General features: G+C 33.9%; 1 pseudogene; it reads left to right on the top strand.

Annotated features, from left to right (window-relative positions):
• LOC113120215 (trafficking protein particle complex subunit 9-like) overlaps nucleotides 1–17,744 on the top strand; it is a 139,495-nt pseudogene extending 121,751 nt beyond the window's left edge.
• The last annotated feature ends 358 nt before the right edge of the window (nucleotides 17,745–18,102 follow it).

The following is an 18,102-nucleotide window of genomic DNA, read 5'->3' as shown; positions in this document are numbered from 1 at the left end:
TGCCATTTTATCTTTTTTTTTTAGCAAAATAAATATTATAATAACATTAAAGTAACTGTTTATCGTTTTTTTCTTAATTATTTAATTTCTTGGTTTATAGTAGTGTATATTTGATTAATGATAATAGTAATAAAAACCAACAACAATATAAATAATAAATATGATCAAATTGAACTAAAATAATATTTAATAATTATTTTAGTTAAATGGTTAAATATTGTTTAGATATTTTGTTAAAATATCAAAAGGTGACTATTTCTAGTTTTATTATTTATCATACTGTTTTTAAATAAGTATTGTAAATGAGTCTTTTTTTAAAATAGTGCCCTACAAAGGCAAAGTACCTTAACTTGCTAGAGTGTGAAACTGAGAAAAATTACTTTAAAGTTTTTACTGTATTTGTCCAGCCCAATTAATTATAGGTATAACACTGGAAATTGAACTATTAGATTTTTTAGTAATAAAAACTACCTACATTAAAATATTGTGAGCTCAAACTTGATTTTTACCTCTGTTTTGAAGTTAATGTACCAAGGCAAAAGGCAGTATCTTCAACATTATCAATATTTTGTTGTTGATCACCATTTACTATTTATAGTCACACCTGCATAAAATCTAGTGACCTTGGGCTGTCTCATATAGGTTTTTGTAGGTAGTAATGTGACTGTATTAATTTGTTTGTTTGTTTATTTATTTTTTTACTTTTTACCATAAAAGCAGACCAAAAGTTAATCATGAGTGGATACCTTGGATACCAATTTATTTGCTATACTCGGTAACGTAAAAGAATGCTAGACATAGCATAAATTCTTATATTGACTTGTATGAAATAGCCTAAGCTAAAAGAACAACTCGTGGATTGATGTGAACGCCAAACAAGTGGGAATAATGCTCAGAATGCTTGTGGATTAAACATTTCAGATCGCATTCATCAGGCTTTTCTAAGTTACAGTTGAGATGACCCATTATTTTCTTGGAAAAACAAACAAAATTGACTGAAGATACTTAAACACATGACAATGGATGTATTGAATGTCCCAAAAATATCATATATATATATGATTTGAACTTTGCTGCAGTTTGAAAGTATCTTCATCTGCGATGCTCTGTGTGTCTCATTCTGAACTTTATTTATTTAAGCAATGACCATGAAGCTCAAATTATGATTAGCTCATTCTTCCACATGAGGCCAGAACAGTTTCAATCGGCTAACTGGACACTGGCCAAGAACAAGAGCAAAGTCTTGCTTGTGGTGAATGGGTCTGAAATATTCCTCAGTCGGTTGGTGGATGTTTTTCTATGATGGGTTCAGGCGCTCTAAGAATGTGAACTAAATGTGAACACACCTCATTACATCCCTACGAGGACAACAGGTTTATAAAAGGAGTGTGCAATGTCTTTATTCATATCTAAAAATGCCAAAAAGGTGATATAGGGTTAAGGTTAGACTATAGGAGTTATAATTATGATCCATAAAAATTGTGTGTGTGTGGGTGTGTGTAAAAATACCTTTAAAAGATTAATAAAATAAAATAATAATTATAATTATTATTTTTATTCATTATATATATATATATATTTTTATTTAGTACTAAACATGTTAGTGCAATATTACAAGATTATTATATAATTATTATATTTTTATTTGGTGTATATATAGTAATTTACTAAAATACAACATTTGTAAGTATATTAACATTTTTATTAAATATATATTTTTTATTTAATTTCATTCAAATATATGGATTTATTTGTTAGTAAAAAAAATAATAACCACTTGTATTGCATTTCAACAAATGCTTATTGCGTCAATATTTTTTACTTATTATTGTTATTATTATTATTATTATTTGCTTTTTGTTCATAAATCTGGTTATGCTGTTCATAAATAGACCTTGAAGAATATAATTCAGTATTTCATTATACTCTTCAAATAACTAAAAAATGGGTAAATATTGTAGAGTTTTGTTAATGTGGTCGTTATTTATGAAAACCTTTAATGAAATTTGGTGTGTTTTTTAAGGCACAAATTTGGTGTGTTTTATAAATTCCTTCTATAGAATTCCCTCTGTTACACATCATATATACAGTACAGGCTTGATAGGAACGGTTATCGCGTTTACACACATACACTCTCAGACACACAGGCTCTTGAAGGATCCACTCGAGCACGGTGCAGTTCTTCAGCTCACTACCTCTGAAGAGATGAAATAATGTTCCTGAGATGAAAACCTTCTAGACATTTCTGGGCGGTGGGTCCAGACAAATGGCCCATCGTCTGCTCTGAATAATGCAGGCAGAGTAGAGGTCTGTTCCACACCACAGATCTGATGAATACTCATCGGTCTGCCTGGATCATTTATCTTTAAAGCTTCTTAAAGATGTGGGAAGATGCTTTCCTAACATGTAAAGCGGCCTGTGATAAACTTGTAAAGCAGCCTGTCTAATTCACACCCACACTTCTTATGTGTGGACAAATGTACATTGTGTGAGTGTGTGTTTGACCAAGTAAATTGGATGTTGTAAAAAAGCAACAGTTTATTTACTAAACTCAGACACCATTAACACACGCCCACAACACACAGTTCGCCATTGCTTTAAGACACACTTAACACACAAATAATACAGGAAGAGCTTTAAATGAAAAAGAACCTGTCTTAAAAAAGCTTTTATCTCTGGTGTGGTTTGAGCGGATGTTGTGAGACGTGGAACTCAGAAAGGAAAGAAAACATTCAAATGCCAAATAAAAGAAAGCTACTGTCTTCATGACATTTTATGTTTCACAAATCCAGTGCTTTAAAGGAGTGTTTGGGGTTCAATACAGCTTAAACTCACGGCTTAAAACATGTGCATTAATTCACTTATAAAGGAAGTCTGTGGTGCAAAGTGTTCAGGATGATTCAAAGTAGAAACGTGCAATTGGATATATTAATTATTCATCGGTTTTGTTTTGAGTTATTTTTAGACTTTTTTTTTCTCACAACCGATTTTAATCCAGGCAGACAGATTTTTATTTTATTTTATTTTTTTAAATATAAAACTCAGAATTCTGAGAAAAATAAAACTTTAAAATCCAATATGTACAATAAAAATTCTTGAGTTAACATTTCTCCAAATTGTGAGAAAGTCATTTTTGACTTTATTTTATTTTATTATCCCATTATGGGGAGAGTTTTATTTCTCTGTTTGATCTTCTTTTTCAGAATGGCTAAATATAAACTCAGAATTCGGAGGAAAAAGTCAGAATTAGCCTTTAGCCGAGCCCCGCCCCACTTAGTTACTGTTGCTACCTCCGACAAACAAATGGTCAAACACGACCAGCGCGACATATTGCCATGATGGGAAGAGGTATACACCAGTGCGTGTCAGTGACCTTTTTTGGAGCAATACCTCTGCGATATCCTCCAGATCAAGGTAAAAGGGGTTACAGTATGCAGTGGAGGGATACATTCAAAATATAAAAATATGCAATGAAGTAGACACGACTACTATGGAGGTTATGCTTACCGGTCTCAAGCGAAATCTGAGAAACCCCATGACCTGTACTTCGAATGCAACCAGCACTGCCTTGTGGACCAGTCATGCTGGTCATTCTCTTTCATATGTTATGGTCTACTATTGTCAATTGCGAGTAGCGATTTTGTTCAAATACAAGGGTATGTTAGCTAGCTAAACCTACATGCGTGTCAAAGCTAACTAACATTTCTCTGTTGTTTTGAGAATCAGGATCAGAATGTTTTATTTCCATTGTTGAACAGAATTCACAAATAGAAAATTGCTTTCACTTAAAAGGTGCATAACAGAATAATAAAATGAAATACATTAAATAAAATATAAGGCATTCAGATATCCATTTTTTAAATTATCTGTAATGTTGGACGCATTTAACTGGGGAGTGGGGCCGTCCACACTGTTTTATCCATTGTAGGCACCGCTGACGTTGTGTTTTCGGCTTTGGGAATGGAAAGAACACAACTCCTCCAGACAATCTCTCGGGGTATCTAGTGTACGATTTACAAACGCTGTGGGCGTACCATAGACAGTAACAGAAATGGACACAACAACCCCATTGGAACTCAACTGAGACAATTGAAGCCCATTTTTAGCGTTTTTTGTAAATCTTCTAGTAGTTGTGCGTGCAAACTGCCATCGTTAATCTTGCAGAGACGGCGAGCTTGAGCGGGGAGTTCTTTGGCGTGAGTGAGCAGGAGTAAGTATTCTGATTAATTATTTTGTATAGTATTTTAAAATGTAACGCCAGTACACCATATTAAGTTAATTGCCTGCGAGCTTCTCCTCCTGTCTGTACGGTAATGCGACAGAGAGTCGCGTGGTTATGACACAATCTATTTTAGCCTATTTTTTACAAAAACTGTTTCTACGGGGCCATAATGTAACATAGAAAGTAATGGAGCCCTTTATACATTGTCGTGTATCTTTAGAAATAAATAATGGACAAACAGAGTCTTTAAACGCCTCAGATGTAAAGTTATTCGCTGTGACGCCAAAATGAATGGGAGTCAATGGGAATGCTAACGCAAGTGAAGTCCTGCTACAAGATGGCAGCGCGTAGCCGACTTCAACTTCCGGTCGACTTCCTTGCTGCCACTGCTTCACCATTTTGCTTGGAGTCAATGTTTGTCAGAGCTGCTCACATAGTAACGGTTGCTATGATGTGTGATTGGACAATGGCCGTTCTGGGGGAGTGGCCGGCAAAAGTCTAATTGTGTGATAAATTAATAATTTAAGTCTGAATTGTGATATAATAAAGGCATAATTATCTTTTCTTATTTTTTTATTTTGAATTCCATGATGGAAACAGGCTTCCATAATTATTTTTTATCTTGTGATGGAAATGGGCTTCCAGAATTAATATATTATTATTGTTATATTATAATTCTTTGTTAAATTATTACATATAAAAATAGTAAACATGGCTGTTTGTAATTGTTTTTGAGTTCTTACATAAATTTATTGTACATTTCTGTGTATTTAAATGTTAAGTAGTAGTAGTAGTAGTAATTGATAATAGATGCCAATACAATACATTTATGAAAATCTGTTATTGTTGTTGACATTTTTAGATATTTTGTTATAGTAAATAAATATATTAATGTGTATTAAATATATTATTGTTATAGTAATATATCTTAATTCTGTATAAATAAAAATTAATATACGTAAAATTATCGTTACATATTTTTTTTTCTTTAAATTGTTGCTTTCATGTAGCTCAAACAATAGATGGCACTCACAATGGCAAGGTCATAGGGAATGACTGAATCTGATATTACTTTACACATCCAGTGTTAGCAGTTCTTTGACATTCGGTCAACCATCCATGCTATTTAGAAGCAGCTTTGGAGAAAGTCTCGCCCTGAAACCTTGTCTTGAAACCTTGAGTAAGCAGCCAAAAGGGAATGGGCTAAACAAAAATGTTTATTTTGTAGAAAGATTCTGAATGCAAGCCATTTTTTCTTGCTTTTAATGAGATCCAGAATGTGTATTAAGACAGTAAATGGGGTCAGCATTTATGATGTGGTTAAATTGAAGTGTTCCTCAGTGTTTTCCAGCGGTGACGTCATTGGACTCCGCTGCGGGAAAACTTTGGGCATCTGCTCACGAGTCGAGAGAGATTGATGGAGAGTGAGAGAATGAGGGATGCTCGGTGTTGAGTAAGCATTGGTTGGCATTCGCTCTCGATTTCTCTCTGCTATTTAAAACTTGGCAGCATCTCGTGATGATTCATTCCCTACTGATCACTGTAAGAAATGCGAGAGAGAGCGAGAGAGATACTGTTTGTCTTGACTGCTCTGCTTGTGTGTTGACACACAGTGGCCATCATATCATTCAAAATCTCTGCTCACTGGGGTTTAAAGAGGTTATATTATAGTAAACTAGACTTTTCTTGCTCTATTGAAATTTGATGCACAATGTTTGTTTTATTAATCCTTACAGGTACACATGCAAAAAAAAAAAAAAAAATTGGCTATTTGATTCTAATGGCCAGAGAAGATGCAGATAGAAAATAGTCACCAAAACTAAATTATGACACTTTTTGCTGCAAGAAACCATGACAAAATTACAAGCAGGGTATAAACTGATTTGTGTGTACTGTGTTACTGTTTTGGCTCATGGTAGCATCTGCAGGTAACACACGCACACACACAAAGCTTTCGCTACATGAAAGAGATGCTAACCTTTGATGTTTGGACAGAAGATGACAAGTACATCTGCATGACCTCTTGTGCCCATCTGTTTTTGTGTGTGGGTGTGTGTGTGTGTGTGTGTGTGTGTATGTATGTGTATGTACTTAAAACCATGATATATTTTCTTTTTTCAGGATTCTTTGATTAATAGTTCTGAAGAGCACCATATATATATTGTATATTGTAATATATATATATATATATATATATATATATATATATAATATATATATATATATATATATATATATATATATATATATATATATATATATATATATATATATATATATATATATTATATATAATTTTTTTTCTTCAGTAAGTAGACATTTATTTCTTCCATAAAAATCTTGCTTTTTAATAGTAGTGTATATTGAATTTTATTACATTTACATAATATGTGTAAAAATAACAATAATACAAGTAATTACAATAAAGTAATTAAATAAAATACCAATAGAATAACAATCCTTTCTATTTTAAATATTGCTCATTAAAAACTCATTAAAATAATTTCAAAATATCTTTTTATTTTGGTCAATTTGTCTAGTGCAATATGATTTCTTTCTCCTAAAGCGGGGTTATTCAAACCTTGCCCTGGAGGGCCAATGCGGTGCAGAGTTTAGCTCCAACCCTCATCAAAGTCACCTGCCTGTGATTTTCGAATGATCCCAAAAACATTGATTTGCATGCTCAGGTGTGTTTGACTAGGGTTGGAGGGTTGACTCTGCACCGCATTGGCCCTCCAAAACAAGATTTGAATAAACCTGTCCTGAAGTCTTGCTGCAGTTGTGCACATTTACACGTTTTACATTAAGATTTTGCTTTGAGTGAAAACAGAGAGAATGCATTCAAAGTTTAATAATTAAATGAAGTGTGAGTTCTGTACTTCATCAATACTTCCTCAGTTTGTCTTTCTCCATGTTTCTGCAGTCCTCGTCAATGTCATCTACTGCTGGATGTGTTCAACTCGGCCGAACATGAGCTCACTCTATCTGCCAAGAACAACCAGGACCTGGTGCTGCACGCCAGCGAGTGTCAGAGGTACACACACACACACACACACACACACACACTCGGACTCCTCCTCCTCTGGTGTGATGTAATGCTGTCTGTCCGGCTGATTGGAGTCTGTAGACTGACAGACTGCATTACCTGACCCTCTCCTCCACTCTCCATTTCATGAAAGTTACTCACATGAACCAGAGTTGGATTGGGTCACACTTTCTGAAAAACACACACACACACACACACTTACAGTGTCTGTGTATACATCGCAGCAGGTTTTTGATGCGTCTCTCTGAAATTGCCTTTAGGGTTTTTTTTTTTGTTTTTTTTTTGAAGATTTAAAGAGAAATACAAACTTAAAGAGACAGGATTCACCACATGAAATGCTTTCATTTGAATAAATGGAGGATAAAACGCAAATGTGACTGTTTTATACCCAGCCTGACTTTGTGTTTAAAATGAGAAAAATCACAATAAAAATTTGACTGCATAAAATTTGTAAAAAAAATCCTCTTTTAGGAGCTGATAACTTATAAACAGAAAATGTTATCGTTTCATTTATTAAAGGGATAGTTCACCCCCCCTCCCCCAAAAAAAGATCAACATTCAGCCATCGTTTGCTTACCTGTGTGTCTTTTTGAACCCGTATGATGTTCTTTCTTTCGTGAAATATTAAAACATTTTCTGAGTGCTGCAGCTCCCAAATTACATTTGCAAATCACGTTGTATTTGGTGGAGACACTCGGATGGTATTTGGTGTCATTGACATCATTCAATTGAAATTGAAAATGATCAGTTATATTTCAGAACTATAGAGGAGATCAAGATACATATTTGCGTATATATATACGTATGTATGACTGCAGAAGCTAATAAGAAGTATTTTACTGAGGCTCCCCGCCATGCTTGCTTAGCTTGTCATTTTGTTTCTGACATTTATATTTCATGATTTATATTTCATGTTTTGGGTAATTTGTTTTTAAAAGTTATCCCAATGCTGGTTCTAAATTTGTTCAAGTTATTAAAAAATAATAAATAAAAACATAAAAAAAACTGGCTTAATACATACACAACATCCACTAAATTTTGTATAAACTTGTAAATTTATCATGAATTCAGAACACAGGTAAATTGAATAATATTTAAAAAGTAATAAAAAAAAAATAATATAACATCCACTTTGGGGGTCAGCTATATATTTTTTATTTTTTATATATTTGTGCTATCCTTGATGAATAAAAGTAAAATAAAAATAAATAAATAAATAAATAAATAAATATATATATATATATATATATATATATATATATATATATATATATATATATATATATATATATATATATATATATATATATATATATATTTAGTTATTTGGTTATTTTTATTTTACTTTTATTCATCAAGGATAGCACAAACTAAATAAATCGAAAATGACAGAAATTACATATATATTAATTTTCTCAATTCGCTGTTGATTTTGAACCCTGTTTCACTGCTGTGATGCACACTTTCCTTTCTCTCTGCCCATCCAGTCCAACAAAAGCATGAAAATCCCATCAAGTTGGTAATGGAGCCACCATCAAGTGCTTCATAGGTTTTTGTTGGCCTACAGTGCTGCATTTCCTTAGTCTACGTGCCCTTCTGACCCCCTGTGGGTAACGTCCCATTCCCCCGATCACCTCCATGGATCACCTGATTAATGACTTGATTGGGAAACGTGCTGCTTTGGCTGAAACCTGAATCAGAAAGAATTGATGAACAGATTAAAGAGTTCCAGAAGCTGCGGGGCGATTGATTCTGGAGGATCAAATATAAACGACTACATGCTGATCGATGTGTGTGTGTGTGTGTACTGGTTATTGATCTCGTGGAGGACTAAATCGGGTCTCTTCCATTTAATGGCACTGTGTGCGTTATGTGTTTATGTGTAGTTCTTCATAATGATTCTTTCTATCTTTTCTCATAATATGAGATGTCTCACCTCGTGGTGGTTTTGTTTTTTCCTGTCTCTGTATGAATGCTTTCAGGGAGAGTATTTTTAAAGGATGACACTATCCTCGCTGCATACCAATCATTCCTGTCAGTCATCCGACGAGGCGTCCAGCGGTGCAGGGGCTCACCTTCACTAATCGATTTCTCTGAGCCTTAGATCTCCTCAGCCCTCTTTTTTTTTTTTTTTTGAGAGAGATTGTTTCTGTAAGAGCTGAATACGCTGGAGTTTCTCTTGGTGAAGTGCTGTTATATATAAGATTCTGATGAGATCTTGAATCCTTCACTGTTGCATTTTGTGTTTTCTGCACTGTATTATGCAAAAATATCAAGAATTTACCCTGTTACTTCATTAATATTTTTTCTTGGAAATTTTTTTTATATATTAATATATATATATATATATATATATATATATATATATATATATATATATATATATATATATATATATATATATACATATATATATACGTATATATATATATATATACGTATATATATATATATATATATATATATATATATATATATATATATATATATATACATACATATATATATATATATATATATATATATATATATATATATATATATATATATATATATTTTTTTTTTTTTTTTTTTTTTTTTTTTTTTCAAGGAATCCTCAAGGCAGGGAGAAACAATAACCAAAACAAAATGAGAAATAAAGCTCATAGTCCAAATTATATTTCAGATTATGTTCTGTAAAGTAATATTATACTGAAGCATTCTGTAGTATATATAGTACTGTATCTCTATAACCAAATTATTATTATTTTTTTATATCTAGATATATATCTTTATTTATTAAATAAGTAAATTAATATGTTACTTGTTCACTTAGCTTCTTATGGCGTTAGTTTTAATTAGATTTGATCTAATATCAGATGTTGGATTATGATCTGTGTTTTAGCTTGAGAAAGTTTAAATGAAAACAGTATGAATTTAATGTAAACAATGTTTCAAGAATTTATTTTATTTTTTGATAAACATGTTTACTGTCTATACCTTTAACTCAGTGTTGAAGTAAACTGTTATCGGAAATATCCACAAAATGAAAAAAAAAAAAAAAACAATAGTGAAATCAGTGCGTGCGGTTAATTTATCAATCAAATGAGAAATATGAGATTTTGAGTTTTAGGTAACACTTTCTATAAGGCCCGTATTTATAATACATTATAAGGGTATTATACGGCATTATTAATGAATGCATAATACATTATAAAAAAAGAAAAAGAGAAAACATATAATATGTTGTAACATCTCATGAATATTCATAAGAACAGTTTTAATATATTATAATAGTTACTTATTTGTGGTTATAGCTATTGAGAGTGTGATTATTTATAACACAATGCATCCACTTTTACAATGGATTATACTTCTCATATTTATAATATATTTTAGGTCTAATATCTTATCATTGTTTTCTTATGCTACATTTTAAAGCGATCAAAGGTGATAAAATAATAATTTTGACCCTGTCTACAAAATGGTGCATTACTCATTAAATATTCATCCATGGCATTTAATATTTTGACTTTCTTCTTCATTTATGTATTTCTTTAAACTAAAAAAATAAAATAAAAAATAAATAGCCATGGAGCGCTGGTAACACAAAATGATTGTGTTAGAAAAACCAGAAGGCTTCTTGAAAGTCACAGTGAGTGTGTTTGTGATGACATCATACATGTGCATGCTCGTTTGAGCTGCCAGTCACTCATTCACACCATTAAAGGCACTGAATTTGTGCATTTTAAGACACATTGAACATTTTGAGTTTACACTTCTGTCTTCTGTGTGTGTGTGTATGTGTGTATGTGTGTGTTGGTTTGACAAACTCTGCTCAACTTCTTCATTACCCACATAATTTAAACAAAAGCCTGTTGCTGTAGCAACAAGCCTCTAAGTGCTTCCTCCATGATGAAGGGCCACTTTTTCCTTTTTACTCTCTCTGTATGTGTGTGTGTACTGCTTTTTTCCCCTTTTGCAGAGTTTCAAAATGCAACTGAATCTTTCTACTGTAGCTGTTTCAAAACCTAAGATGCCTATTCAATTAAATTCAAGTTTAAGTTTATTTGTATTGCACTTTTTATGATTCAAATCATTGCAAAGCAACTTAACAGAAAATTAAGTTTCTACAATATTTAGTAGTAGCTTATAAGTGGTGATCAGTTTATGTGCAAATGACAGGAATTTTCTGAAAAATGTATACAAGACATATTATACAAGACAGTCAACCAGACGATGAACACTATTAACAGTAATTATAATGTGATTGCATAGTAAGTAGCAATATTTGTTAGTTCTGTTTGTTGTTTCAAGGTAAGCATCATCTGGGGTCCTCTGAGGGGTCAGCATCATCTCGTCTCAGGTGTTCTGGATCCAGACTGGAGCAAAACAGAGAAACAAATAGAGACATCATTAGCATAGCGTCTGTTCCAAAAAGTCAAATTAATTAGTTTAACCCAAGTTAAAGAATAAGAATGTGCATTTTATCAGATACAGCTGCAGTCACAAATTATGAGATGCATTATTCGAATGCTTGGTGAAAGAGATGTGTCCTTAATCTAGATTTAAACAGAGAATGTGTGTCTAAACCCCGAACATTATCAGGAAGGCTACTCCAGAGTTTGGGAGCCAAATGCAAAAAAACTCTACTTCCTTTAGTGGACTTTGCTATCCTAGGAACTACCTAAAGTCCAGTGTTTTGTGACTGTTTTTTGGTCCAATAATTAATATCTTATCCTAATTTAATAGGAGAAAATTATTGGTCATCCAATCTTTTACATTTGTAACAAACTCTGTTAGCTTAGATAATGTAGAAGTTTCATCTGTTCTCGTTGATATATAGCTGAGTATCATCAGCATAACAGTGGAAACTAATCCCGTATTTTATAATAATATTACCAAGGGGCAACATGTATATTGAAAATAGAAGAGTACCTAGGACACATCCTTGTGGCACTCCATATTTTACTGGTGATACATGAGATGGCTCCCCATTTAAATAAACAAAATGGTAGCGATCGGACAGTTAGTATCTAAACCATCTTAGAGCCTGCCCTTGTAATATCTGTATAGTTTTGTAATTGATCTATGAGTATGTCATGACCTATGGTGTAATTTTAACAAGTGCAGTTTCTGTACTATGGTGGGGCCTGAACCCTGACTGAAATTCTTCATACAGATATTTTTTATGCAGGAAGGAGCTCAATTGAGCAGACACAACTTTTTCTAAAATTTTAGACATAAATGGAAGATTTGAAATAGGCCTATAATTTGCCAGTTCACTAGGATCTAGTTTTGGTTTCTTAATAAGAGGCTTAATAACAACCAGCTTAAATGGTTTTGGGACGTGACCTAAAGATAACGACGAGTTCATAATATTGAGAAAGGGTTCTTCTGCTACAGGTAACAACTCTTTCAGTAATTTGATGGGTACAGGATCTAATAAACATGTTGTTGGTTTAGATACAGTGATAAGTTTATTTAGCTCTTCCTGTCCTATATTTGTAAAGCACTGCAGTTTATCTTTGGGTGCGATGGATGAAACTGAAGTATTAAACGCCGTAGAATCTACATTTGGTATTGTATTTCTGTTGGTTATAATATGAGTATATATGAGTATATAGTTGTGTATAATATTTTATAAACCTATAATATATTAATGAATGAATGGATAAAAGAATGAATAAATTATAAGTTATATGATCACAATTAAAAATAAAACAAATGTTATGCTTATTAGCACATCACTATTAATATGAAGAAAAAATGTACACATCTTTTTGAATTTGTGCGATTGGACTCTTGCAGATGGAGGGCTTTAATAACCTGTCATCTTTTCTGTGGACTCATCTGAGGGATTGTGTCGTTTTGAATGTATACAATTATAATTTCAATTGAATGGCACAGTGAGTTATTGTGATGTTGAGATGCTGGGTGGGGTGATGCTGCGCTGCTGTGGCGCAGTAATGCTGGATGTGCTGGTAACCGCAGGTTATGGGGGGACAGTCTATAAATAGCTCAGTGTTTCTGCTTCTGGAGTTGCAGGAGAGAACACACACGTGAGCTAAATATAACCCTCTCTCTCTCACTCTCTCTCTCTTTCTCTCCTCTCTGAGCAGACAGTCAGTGACACTTTCCAACTACAGCAAAATGCCTTGATCGCATAAATGCTGTATCTTTCTCTTCCTGAATATATAATGAATAGATAAATAAATTGATCAAATATTTATTCAGTATATATTGAAAATTGATAAAACTGACTTTGGTGCACTGCTGTAAATGGTTGGGAAAATATCATGCAAACTGGTTGTTTTAAAATGCAGCTAGAGTACATGCATATAAATGGCTCATGTGTATCACAGATTGCATGTCTTTAACCATTTCATTCATTTTAGCCATGTTCAAGTGTAAATGTTTATTTATGTATGCATGTATGTAAGTGCACGTGCATTTGTGTGTGTGTGTGTGTGTGATTTTTGTCCTTCAGTCGATAGAGGTCTGTTTCAGTCCTGCTTTCTTTCTCTCTCTCTCTCTCTCTCTCTCATTTTTGTTTTGTCCTTTGTAGTGCTCATGCATAGAATGATAACACCCTCTGTCTGACTGAGTCCAGATGCAGTGATACTGACAGCCAATGATGAAGAACAGGGATGTGTGTGTTTCTCTGCACCTGCACGTTTGTGTTGTGCCTTCGCATATTTTGTACATCAGTGATGAAAAATGTCAAGAAACTGCATTAGAATGTATTATTCTTCATATAATAATAAGATAGGATAAACACACGATCGTGACCCTTTTTCGTTGGGACTGCATTATCCTTAAGAAATAAACGATGTGCAAATCCGGTGTCAAACTGGGCCTTGTTTGTAAAACAAACATCTTCGAAATGCAGGGAACAAACACAAACACTTGCACAACTCCGTTGATGCTCTGTAAAAATAAACTCCATCCACTGGTCCCTTAATGCTGTTTTTTTTTTTTTTTTTTTGGTAATTTGTGCAGGGTTGTCTTGCCCTGGCAACCAAAAACACACTCTTTTGTGACATTTCGCTCTCGCTCTGATCAGTGAAGTCTGTTGTGCTCTCAGTGCTGTGCTATACGGGAGCGCGCTCTTCCGGCAGAAGTGCCTCAGGACCCATATAAGGAAATTCCGCTCCATCTAACGTCACACAGAGCCATACTCGAACAAAACTTTCCAAAACTTGTGACAAACTGGAAGGAGTATTTTTGGAACAGAAACTCCTTCAAACGTACAACTTAATTTTTGAAACTTTGTCCATGTTTAGCATGGGAATCCAACTCTTTAACAGTGTAAAAAACTCAGTATGCATGAAATAGCATTTCACCCCCCCTTTAATATTTTAACTGGCCTGCTGACATTGTGCTCTGTATGCTAAAATTAGCTGTTGAAACATTAGCTCTTAGCTGTCAGGTGGTTTTCATGATTTAACCTTGTCTTAGAACCAGCAATCTGTATATTCATAATTTGAATATAGCTGAATTTAGTTTCTCAGTGGAGTGTCTATAAGAGGATCTTTCTGTCTTTCTCATTCTCTGTTGTGAGATGAGCCACACATCTCAAACCTCTTCGCGGTTGAGTTCGTTACTCTGGGCATTTCCCTCTCTTCTGACTGCTGTTCATGTTTAGCGGTGAGACATCTTTGTTTCGAGACTGAGTGAGTTCGCTTTTGAGATTCCAGATCACAGATCACATCTCGGACGTTGTATTTATCGGTCCATCATGCCTCAGCATCTCATTTCACCTGTGTCTTGTTTTACAAGATCAGTTTACTTGCAAATCAGATCACATTTACTGACACGTCCATCAGTGTCCAGCTCAAGATAGAGAGGTTTGACATGAACATGAGATGAACCTCTCAAATCATAAACATCAGCTGACTAAACATCATGACTGACTGCGTTAAAGAGAGAGGACGGAAGGAGAAAAAAGAAAGGTAGAAATAAAAGGAAGGGAGGAGGAATGAAAAAAAGGAAAGAACGAAAGAAAAGAAGGAAGCATGATGGTAGAATGAAAAAAGAAAGGAATGAATACCTAAAAGTAATATAAGAAGAGAACAGAGGAAGAAAGAAGAAAAATGGTAGGAAGAAAGATCTAAAAAGGAGAACTAAAAAGGATGGATAACATACTAACGATGGAAGGAAGAGTGGAAAGAGCAAGGAGGAACAAAAAGGAAATAAAGAGCAAAGAGGGAAGGAAGGAAGGAAGGAAGATGGAAAGTATGAAAAAGGGAATGAAGTTCAAGCAAAAAAGGGAAAGAAGCTGGATCAAAAAAAAAGACAAACAGAAAATGAAGGACAGAATGAAACTAAGAATGAAAAAAACTTAGGAAGAACAAAACATGAAAAGAAGAATAGAAGGGAGCTTAAAAAAGAAGGATGAACAAAAAATATTAAGAAAGAAATATAAGGAAGGATAGTAGAAAGGAAAATAGAGGTAGAGCAGAAAAAGGAAGGAAGTTTTATAGAAAGAAAGATGAAAAGAATGGAGGAAGGAAGGTTGGACAAAAGGAAGAAAGGAAGGTAAAATGAAAAACAAAGGTAGAATAAAAAAGGAAAACAAGGAAGGAAGAACAAAAAAGAAAAATGTTAGATAGATGAAATAAAGGAAGGAAGAATAAACAAAATTAAGGACTAAAGAATGGAAGGAATAAAAAAAGACAAGAAGCACACACACACGCACACACACACACACACACACACACACAAAGGTAACCAAACTCTCAAATGGTAGAATGAAAGATTAAACTGAAATAAATTGCAAAGCAAACAAAAGAAAAACAAATTAAACTAAACAGATCTGGAGGATAACATGAAAACAAACCAGTGAATGAATAAAAAAAGAATGATTCCGTCCTGCACGGCGGCCAGAACGCCACAGGCTGTTGTGTTTTCCTTAATGTGTGTGTGATGAATTATGTATCAGTGTCTGCAGGGATCTGTGTTGGCCCGTTGTCTTCTGTGGACCGGATGAATGAATGAAGGAAAGACGTGTGTGCAGTCAGATCTCTGCTTTAGAGCTGTTTTCTCAACCAAGTTTCACTACTGTTTTACAAAATCTCTATTCGCAAGTCACAGGCCTCAATCATTTGCTCAGAGAAGAAGATGTCAGTCAATAAAAACCATGTCTTTTTTTCTCCTGAACACATGGCATGAGCACAATCTGTCTGTCCATCCGTCCAAACTAAATTCTAATGTTTTGTTTTTGTTTTGTTTTGTTTTTGTTTTGTGTTTTGTTCTTTTGTCTATTCTTTTTATCTGTTTATTTTATTTGATCTTCCTTTTATCTATTTTTACCACCCTTCTATCCTCATATGTATTTAATTTATTTGATCTATCCTTCTATATTTTATATATTTATTTGATCTATCCTTCCATGTATCCAACCAAACTAAACTGTATTTTTTTATCCTTCAATCTTTTTTAATTTTTAAATGTATTTTTGTTATCTATGCTTCCATCCATCCATCCAAACTATGATGTTTTTTATTTGTCCTCAGCATATGGCATGAAAATACTACTTTTTGAAATGAATGTACTTTTATTAAAATAGTGATTTAGTTGATCGTTTGAGGATGTATTCAAGCCTCACTTTTGTGCCATGTTTTCAGAAGAATTAATGAAAAATCCTCTCTTTTTTTTTTTTATAGCTATAGAGATTTTAATGTGGCCTCTGTTAACATGGGCCGGCAATCAGAAACCACCCAAAAGCCTTTATCAGTCACCCTAGAATGCAATTGAGTTTTGCACATGTGAGCACCTCTCGCGCTTTCTTCTAAAATATGTAAAACCATGGTGTATTCTTTTGCATTCTGTCATATTTATCATTTCCAAGCCACACGCTCAAACGACGGTTGTTGTGCTCTTTGGTGAGGTCACCGCTTACATCACAGCATATTTTCTGTCTGGTATCAGTAGATTTGCAATAGATTTTTTCTTCTGCAGAGATGCTGCGATCCGACTCCAGGCCTGAGAGCATTTCCCAACAGCCCCCCAGAGGGTCTTATCTCCTTCATTAATCCATCCCTCTATCGCTCTTTCTGTCTCTCCTGCTTTGTCTTTCTCTCTGCTCGCTGATAATGGGGAACATGGAAATGTCAAGGATATTTTATTGGCGTTTCTATGAGCCTGAAGTGGTTTTGTGAGCTTTTGCACATGTCCTTGGCATTTTTTTGTATACCGTTTCTGACAAGCCTTTCCTGATGATGGATTTTTGTTGTCGGTTTCTGAACATTATGTATACAAACGAAATCTGATGTTTGAAGGATTTATTTCTGAGCATGTCATCCTCTGTGGATCTGAAGAGCACTTCACTTGACCTTTGTGTGCTTCTGTGTTTTTGACAGCATGCCCGTGACGGACCATGATGCAGTGCGACAGGCTACAGTACACAAGCAGGAAGAGAAAGAGACAGCAGGTCCAGGGAGGACTCATCAACAGCACACTGGACATCCACTGGACCATCATATCCTTTATTAAAGCCAGCTGTCCTGATAGCACTATCCCCAACTCTTTCTTCTTGACTCTACGGTGTTGAATAGTTTGAGTAACACAACTTACTAAAAAGCAAAATCACTGAAATACAAAGTCTTGCCCTACACAGGCTCACTGAAAATACATGCTACATTTTCTACAGTTCTGCATAAAAAAAACAACAAAAAAAAAAACATATATTTGTATGATTCACTGTAGTTTCCAGTTGAAATAAAGCATGCGGTAAAGTACGCAATATCAGTGTAGCAGAAATGTCACCTGAAACACGCATTTCCATTGAGCCTGATTTGGTCTTGTCTGGCATATTGATCTTATATTGTAAAATGATTACAGTGTCTTATAC

The sequence above is a fragment of the Carassius auratus genome, chromosome 19, assembly GCF_003368295.1.
Source record: "Carassius auratus strain Wakin chromosome 19, ASM336829v1, whole genome shotgun sequence".
Classification (NCBI taxonomy): domain Eukaryota; kingdom Metazoa; phylum Chordata; class Actinopteri; order Cypriniformes; family Cyprinidae; genus Carassius; species Carassius auratus.
The sequence above is the reverse complement of the archived record's forward strand: the minus strand, read 5'-3'. Positions and strand labels throughout refer to the sequence as shown.